This window comes from Leucopleurus acutus (genome assembly GCF_964270905.1).
Source record: "Leucopleurus acutus genome assembly, chromosome: 1".
In the NCBI taxonomy this organism is placed as follows: Eukaryota; Metazoa; Chordata; class Mammalia; order Artiodactyla; family Delphinidae; genus Leucopleurus; species Leucopleurus acutus.
In genome coordinates, this window is record NC_139142.1 from 167,760,009 (window position 1) to 167,769,063 (window position 9,055).

The window sequence follows — 9,055 nt, forward strand, 5'->3', positions numbered from 1 at the left end:
CTACTAATCAAGAATTACCAGGCGCTTATGAGCTACTGCTGTGAGATGCACAGCCAACGTTCAGCAAATGGTAGCCATTATTGCGGCAAGATACGGGGCTACACAGATAAACGAAAGACAGTAAGGAACTAAATACAGCAAGGGGCAAGTGGAGCAAGGCCAGAAACACGGGCAGTTGTGGGGGGTAGTGGGCCTCGATTCCCCGGAGGATCCCCGTGGGAGAAGTGGGTTGTTTTCTGAATAGATGGAGTCTCCAACCCGCTCTCTCAAGCCCCACTGAACGACTCCCAGGCCTCTCCGGCCGTGGACCCAGCAACAAACACACCCCTCCCCCAACCCGCGTCCCTAGCTGCTCTAGACCACCCTACCGGGCGTACGGCAGCCCTCCCAGAAAGCGTCAACCACTTAGTTCTCTCCGCGCCTGCGCACGGCGCCTCGACGCGACGCACCACCCCACGCTACTGCGTGGGGCGGGACTTCCTCCCGGCGTCCCGGAAAGCGGAAAGAGCTCTTTTCCGCCGGAAGAAGAAAGGAGTTGCCACCGAGATCGGACACCGGAGAGCAGGCGTCTTCTGCCACGTAAAGTAAGGCCGATCTCCGGCCACCCGGCGAGGCGGATGACAACAGCGTCCTTGTAGGCAGGCTGGCTGGAGTGTCGGGCTTCAGGAGACGCGGAGGGGAACCGGAGTAGAGGTGAGGGGTCGGTGTATCTGTCGCCGTGTCAGCGCCACCGGCGACCTAGGTCTCATTACTAAGTCATTGTCCTCCTCTTTCTGGACCTCGAATGAAAAACGAGCTTGGTAGTTCACGGAGCTGTCGTGGGGATAGATGTGAAAGGGAGAAATCCACACTCAGAATGCAGTTTAAGAAAAAAATTCAGTAGGTGAAATTTCCCATGGGTGCTATCCTGTGTTGAGGAAGGTATGCAACGTGAAGGTCTATACAAACCCAGACTTTTCTAATCGATGATTCCTGCTTGAGGCAGCAGCGCCTGTTGCATTAATTTGAAAAAGTACACTCACAGTTGGTAATTTTTAAGCTTCCTGAATCGGCCAGCAGAGTCACTTGGTATTAGAGGTGGAACCATACCCCTTCTTTCATCTTTTATTTATTTATTTGTTTGTTTGTTTGTTTTTGGCTGCATTAGGTCCTTCCTGCTGTGCACGAGCTCTCTCTAGTTGCGCGAGCGGGGGCCACTCCTCCCTGCGGTGCCTGGGCTACTCAGTGCAGCGGCCTCTCGCTGCGGAGCATCGGCTCCAGGCCCGCGGGCTTCAGTAGTTGTGGCTCACAGGCTCCGGAGAGCAGGCTCAGTAGCTGTGGCGCACGGGCCCAGCTGCCCCGCGGCATGTGGGGTCTTCCCGGACCAGGGCTCGAACCCGCGTCCACCGCACCGACAGGCTGATTCCCAACCACTGCACCACCAGGGAAGTCCCCCCTCCTTTCATCTTAAATTGAAGCTCAGTCTTTGAGAGGAGACAGGCTGAAAGTAACACAGGTTGTTAGTGATAGAGATGGGACTAGAAGTGACATTTCTTCATTTCCAACCCAGAATTCTTTCCTCCACACCATACCATCTCTTTGGATTGCTGAACAAGTCTTTTTGGGGGGAAGTGAGCAGGAGTGAAGAGGGTGGTGGTGTACATTTAGGTGCAGTATGAATCCATCAAAGGCAAAGTCACTATGTGTCAGGAGTTAGAACTGTCATTTATTTACATTTTAGATACTCTATAGATGTAGATGCATCTATCATTTCCTATTCAGGAACATATGTGTAGTAACAAAACGTGAAGATGAAACTTTGCGTACCTCTTACATACCTTTACACAGAAAGGCCTGGTGTTCATAGGTATATGCTCACCTTGGAAGACTTATCACTAACTATTTGAGTTCTCACTATGAATATTTACTGTAACAATCTGTGGAAGTGTTTACTCAAAACACTGTCTGAATCAGAAACTAGCTATAAAGAACTCGTAAGTTGCCCGCAAGTCCAGGGCAGATGCTGTAGAGGGCATTGCAGTCACACCTCAGCTGTCTGCATAAGTAATACTGCACTTAGTGCTCGTGCTGTTTAAAAGTATTGTGCGTTCTCTCTCATCTTTTCCATATTATTAGGTGGAAATGTCTTGTAGGAACGTGGGAAAGCCTAAGAGGTCTAGAAAACAACCTGAACATTAGCAAATATTGAAAACTGTTAGCATCACACAGGGGAAGTCTTTCCACTTAGAAACTCATTCAACTAGATGTTCATTGTGAGGGACCCACTGTTACTCTATATAAATTATTTTCAAACTTTTTGCTCTCAGGACTCCCTTACAAATTATTGAGGATTCCAAAGAGCTCTCATTTATGTGTGTTATATATATATCAGTATTTATGGTATTAGAAATTAAAAACTGAGAGGTGTCTTTAAACACAAGAATATATAAGCACACATTCTGTTGTTAGAGTGAAAGGATCTCAGGGGCCCTCACAGGGACCAGACTTTTAAGAATAACTGCTCTATACAAATGTTTCAAAAAAATTTTAGATGATTGCTGTAGCAAGTGATTGTGACATAAGCAGAAGTATCACCTTAAAAATGGAATAACAAGGGGCTTCCCTGGTGGCGCAGTGGTTGAGAGTCCAACTGCTGATGCAGGGGACACGAGTTCGTGCCCCGGTCCGGGAAGATCCCACATGCCGCGGAGCGGCTAGGCCCGTGAGCCATGGCCACTGAGCCTGTGCGTCGGGAGCCTGTGCTCCGCAACGGGAGAGGCCACAGTGGCGAGAGGCCCGCGTACCGCAAAAAAAAAGGAATAACAGGGACAGTCTTATATTTCTATAATTTCTACTGGAATTATACTGAGTTCATAGTTATTACATAAGTAGGTAATTGGTGTTTAAAACGCCTTCTCTTTTGCAGAAATCTTTGACGGTTATATGTGGTTATTTTGGGGAAATTGGCTTGAAGTTCTCTGAAGGGCTGGGAACATATTTTTCTGCTTTAAAGTAGTGAAACATAGGATGCCACCTGAAAATTCTAGCCAGCCATCAACTTTTTAGGAAAGGATGAGATTTCAGTAATGAGGAGTGCCTCCTTCTGATTTTTCACCCTGCGGGTATTACATAAATTTGGCCAAGGTTGTCTCAGGGAGTGGAGCTGTTGTTTGGCATTGAGCTACTGTAATTGTTACTTTGTATTACTTGTGAGGACATCTTTCCCATAAAATGGTTTTTTAAAGACACTTAAAGGAATTTCCTGGCTGTCCAGTGGTTAGGGCTCCATGCTTCCACTGCAGGGGGCACGGGTTTGATCCCTGGTCGGGGAACTAAGATCTCACAGGCCGTGCTGCATAGCCAAAAAAAAAAAAAGTATTAAAAAAAAAAAGGACACAACATTTGAGAAGGAATCGCCTGTGATCTTTGTAAGTCCCTAAATTTTTCATTACCTCAACGGCATATAACTTCCTCCATCAAAGTCTTAGATTCTAAGACCAGCAGAGAGCCAGAGTCCTGTTGTGCTGTGATATCAGAACATCTGTCAAGCTCAGGGCCAAGGGGGTAGCTTCCACTCACCAGCCTCCAGAGGATATGAACCAAATTTATGTTTCAGAGCATTTTAAGTAAACATATTGTAGACCTTTGGGCTCTCTTAATTAAGAGTAGTCAAAACTATAATATTAAATGTGTCAAAGATCTCTTGCAGTCATGGGGAGGAGCTTTCTAGGCCACACACATCTTCCCCACCCCCTAGATTCTTCTAAGCCCCTCCCACTCTGCCCATATTATAAGTCACCATGGCGCACTGCTAACTAATGGGATTATGTATTAGATCCCTCAGGTGTATTGGAACAGAAGAAAGGTTGAGAAGTACTCCCCCTGCTCCTACCAGTACACACAGATTTGAAAGCTACTTTCTAATAAAGAGGCTTTTCTTTTAATTTGGAAGACAATTTGATGTCTCCTTTTCTTTTCAGATATATAAGCTCTGTGAAAGCAGAACACTGTTGTTTCCATGTTCTGATCATTCAGCGATTATGAAGGCACAGTTCCTGCCTTTGATTTGCTTACTGTCAAGCGGAGTAGACACAGGTCATGGTGGCAGTATAGCCACTTAAGTATTCTGAAGGAGGTGAGTATGTGGAACTTAGCCTGGGAGAGGGAGGAATTAAGCAGTGCTTCTAAGAAGTAACTTTTATACAGGCATTACTTGGGTGGGCCAGGAGCTGGGGGTGGGGGTGGTGTTCATTCCAGATTCCCAGGAATCTGTGGCTGGTTTATAAATTGTACAAAAGACACTATCAAGTGTCTTTTCCAGAGCTCTTTCCTTATTTTTGGATCGTGCTTCTCTTGTTTTCCTTCTCTCTCACTGCCCCCTCCCCCTTAATTGGATGGGTATTTGGGATATGAAGGGAAGTCAGAGGGTAGAAATCTTTCTGTGTGGCTGAATAATAGGATGGCTTTACCAAGAAGTGATGTGTGTACTCAGTAAATCCATTTGTAAAAAGTAAGTTCCTGCTTTGTTTAAATGCATAGCTGGGAAATCTCAGCTATGTTGGTTGGATTCTTTCCCAGTGAATGGATTATATTCTTGTCTCCAGTCCAGTCTATTTGAATATAAGGACATGTCGTAAGCTGCTTTCAAAGAAGAGACCCGCATTTAGGCTTAGGAATGAGCACAGGGGAGACAGCAAGGTTAGAATCCAAGTTCATTGTATAAAAACATTTTTACCGGTTATGTCTGAATGACTGCATGTTGTTTTAATCAGCTGCAAACTGTTTAGTTGAATTTGCATAACTCAAATAAATGATAGTTTAATTCTACCAGGATTTGAGTGAGGTGGAAATAGAGCAGAAAAACCTGAATCTATCAATGTGTGGGAAAAATGAAGAAAAAGCAATTAATTAGTTGGGCTTAATTTTTTTCTGGGATTGGGGAATAGCAGAAAACAAGCCCTGAAGTAGAAAGACATGAACTAGCCCCTGTTCAGTAGCATTTCTAAAATATTTGGGACATTTTACTAACTTGGGGCATAGCTGTGCCCAACTCATGGTTACGCTCCTTCTGGGATACTTCCTAACTGACAGAAAAGATGCTGACTGGGTGTCGTCTTTCCAAATCACAAACTGTTATCTTTTTTGTTTTTTTGGCTGTGTTGGGTCTTCGCTGTGCGCGGGCTTTCTCCAACTGTGGCGAGCAGGGGGCTACCTTTTGTTGCGGTGTGCGGGCTTCTCATTGTGGTGGCTTCTCTTGTTGCGGAGCATGGGCTCTAGGCACGCAGTCTTAGTAGTTGTGGCTCATGGGCTCTAGAGCGCAGGCTCAGTAGTTGTGGCGCACGGGCTTAGTTGCTCCATGGCATGTGGGATTTTCCCAGACCAGGGCTCAAACCCGTGTCCTTTCATTGACAGGCGGATTCTCAACCACTGTGCCACCAGGGAAGCCCACAAACTGTTACCTTGCATTTAGATTCATTAAGCGTTGGTTGCCATGAAGCAAGCATATGCAAGAGTTCAAATCTCTTAAAGCTTGAAGTTATAAAAGTAATAGATTACCATTCCCTCAATATCTTGACATGCTAGAGGACAGTGTTTTAAAAGCTGGACTTGTCATGTTCTTCTGGAGACTAAGAAATTAGAGTCCTTGAAGTCAAGCTGACTCTGCTTTTAGCCTCCTAAATGAAAAGGTAGATAGAACAGGTCTTGTTTGCAAACTGAATTCAAGACCTACTTATCTACCAACAGCAGTTATACACTTTCTATTGTCTTACTATAGAAAATAGGAGTAGTGAATTTACAGATGAGTCAGGGTGAAGAAAGACATAGTGAACCCATGAGAATCTTACTCTAATTGATAGGAAGGTGACTAGAAGTTGGAGAAGTTGGTTAGGAAAGTGGAGGAGAGGACCTTTCCTGTAGTACAGTCTTCGTAGGGTCCAGGAAGTTTTTTTTTTTTTTAATTAATTAATTAACTTTTGGCTGCGTTGAGTCTTCATTGCTGCATGCAGGCTTTCTCTAGTTGCGGCGAGTGAGGGCTACTCTTTGTTGTGGTGTATGGGCTTCTCATTGCGGTGGGTTCTCTTGTTGAGCACGGGCTCTAGGTGTGCAAACTTCGGTAATGGTGGCACGCGGGCTCAGTAGTTGCGCACGGGCTCAGTTGCTCCGCGGCACGTGGGATCTTCCCAGACCAGGGCTTGAACCCTTGTCCCCTGCATTGGCAGGTGGATTCTTAACCACTGTGCCACAAGGGAAGCCCCAGGAAGTCTTCTGGTAGCTAAACCTTGGATAGAGACCAGCCTAGTCTCATTTACAGAATGCCACATCATGGTGAATTGTGCTGGGGGCAGCTGCCACTGTGTGAGCCACGTAAGATTTTAACACATTTTGGAGGATGAGAAGAGCAAATTGATGACCAAGCACATGCTTCAGAAATTACTTTATTGCATGTGTACAAGTGATTGCATATTGTTTGAATCAGCAGGAAGTCAATTATTAAACATACACTTTTCCAAATAAAAGGCAATTTAATTTTACCAGAAACCAGTGTCATTTTGTATCCCAAGTCTCTAACCAGCTTTACAATCTCATCTAATAAAGGTGCCTTAAATTCTGAGTATGTTGAATTATTAAACCCGTGTTACTTTACACCAGGATTCTGTGGTGGTTTTACATATTCTCTTTCCCCTTTGTTAAGGTGGGGAAGCCAAAGATTATGTTAATAACTTGCTCAAGAGTTATAAAGTGATATAGGTAAAGCTAAGAAAAGAACAGATTTTGGTATCTTTTGCCCAGTATGAGGGATTGTGGCTACAATGGTCTGATTTTTTTTAAAAAATCTTTTTCTGTTTTGTTTTTTAACAGATTTATCAGCAGGTTGCAGGTGAACATGGCCTTGAGGTAAATCCTGCCCTTTATTGAAATTTAGTTCCAGCAGATTGTTCTTGGCATTTTAAGGAACTAGAATATGTTACAAAAAACAAAAGTTTTGTTTTGGTTTTTTTCTAGACTTTTTTTTTCTTGTGGAAGATGAGAAACATGTTTAAAGAAAGGTTCTTTATGCTGAATAATTGTGATGCTTGAAGTTGGTCATCTGCCTTATTTAGATTAAGTGGATTTAAAAAATCAAAGCTATTTCTACACCATTTTTTTCTTGATCAAATAAAATTTTATTAGAACCTTATAGGTGCCTAGTTTTTATCCATGTTATATTACATGTGAAATAAAGCCTATTAGAATCCTGAATTCAAACTTTATCTGTGATGTCCTACTTCCTACTCAGTAGTTTCTTTTTTAGTAGCTGATAACATTTTTGACAATACACACATATATTTTAATTGTTTGTAACTTGAACCATCTCTGTGCTTGCTTTGGTTGTATCTTCCTTATATAAGGGTAGTGATCCAGGTTGGCAGGGCAGAGGGGTGTGTGTGTGTGTTTGTAAGGAGCTTTAAGATTTTCAAGTTGAGTTGTGAATTCAAGGATCTGAACTTCTGTTTATACCAATAGGCAGAGTTTTGAGATAGGAGACGAGGTGCTCCTTGTGTCAGACTTTGAGTGTACTGGGAAACATGAAAGTGAAAATCTTTAAAGTGAAAGATTTTTCAGTTAACATAAAACTTTAAGTGATGAGATCAGGGGCATATATGTTTAGAGAAGCATCTACAGGGTACAATACTAAATTGTCCCTGAGAATTGCTTTACAGGTGGAGTCATTTACTCTGCATCTTGACTGGTAAGCATGAAAATGCTGTGTGTGCAGAGCTTTAGTGGCAACTGGAAACTTGAACTGGAGAACCAGAAATGCAGCCAAGGGAGCTGGGCATCGAGGTCACAAAATGGCATGAGACCAGTGAGGCAGGATGCCCAAAGGTGCTGGCTAGAGACCACCTCTCCTACCAGGGCTCAGCTTTGCACTTGGTGGACTGATGTTTTCTCTTAAAAGATTGTTGTGCATTTGCTATATGTCATACACTGTTATGCATTCTCATGTTTGTCATTAAATCTCCCATGCTAGAAGACAAATATTATTTTTCTCTTTGTTTAAAGAGAAACAGAGCTCAGGGAGATAATGTGACTTTTCAGTGGTCGCAGAGTCGCTACAAAATAGCAATCAAACTCAGGTCTTCTGATTTCAAATCTCGTTCTCTTTACATTATAGGACAGTTCCTAGAATCAGTTGCAACTGTGGTCTGTTTTTTACCAGACCTTAGCCCCCCTACCCCAAACGTGCACGTAGTGAAAGCAACACATTTATTATTATTTATGTGTAGGCTGCTGTGTGACACCAGGAAGCATGTAGTAGTAGGTAATGTTGCATTTTTACCAGTCTTGCCATCTAGCCACAGTTGCCCCTCTCTTCCTTCATACTGCCCCCCCTCAGGTTTGTCCCTCTCCTGCCATAGGTCTTCTGCTATAGTTTGAACAAGCCCTGCCAGCCCTCACATGGAGAGCAGTGAGAGGCCGAAGAGCAGTGGCTGGATGAAACAAGTATTTGGTGTGCACGTGTTAGCCCTTGGGGATTGAGTGATGAACAAGACAGATACTGTCCTGCCTTCATGGAATTAGGTGTTACAAAGATCATTTCAAAATTAAAGAGGGTAAGTACCATGAAGTAGAGGAGGAGGTTTTTAGAAACAGTGTTCGGTGGGAGAAACCTCACCGGAGTGCCACTGACTACTGGGAAAACAGGAGAGGAGAAGGCTGCTGAGCACGGCACGTGGCTACCCTGGTTCTCTTTGTGGGTGGCCTCCTGCCTTCTTACGCCTGTTCTTGGCTGACTAATGAAATGTCACAAGTGCTGGGGCGCCTGGAGCCACTAACACTTATATATCACTTCCCTCCTTCTCCCCCAAGCTCTGTAGGCCTTGGGGACTCAGATACTTTGCATATACACAGATAGACCAATACAGTTTGACAACCTGAGAGACCTTTGAGTTCATTTAGTCTGAGCCGTCATTTTACACTCAGAACTGACTAACCTAGCATCACACAGGTGGCAGCACACAGGATCCAAGTCAGGTGAAATGAATGCCCCCACAACAGTCTGGCAGATAAACAACATGAACCATAAATGATG

At 44.0% G+C, this 9,055-nt stretch overlaps 1 long non-coding RNA gene across 1 annotated transcript; it reads left to right on the forward strand.

Annotated features, from left to right (window-relative positions):
* Window positions 1-553: 553 nt before the first annotated feature.
* LOC309962475 lies at window positions 554-7,382 on the forward strand. Its single transcript, XR_014326247.1, has 3 exons — window positions 554-693; window positions 3,960-4,114; window positions 6,841-7,382. It is a non-coding gene; the product is annotated as an uncharacterized lncRNA (long non-coding RNA).
* The last annotated feature ends 1,673 nt before the right edge of the window (window positions 7,383-9,055 follow it).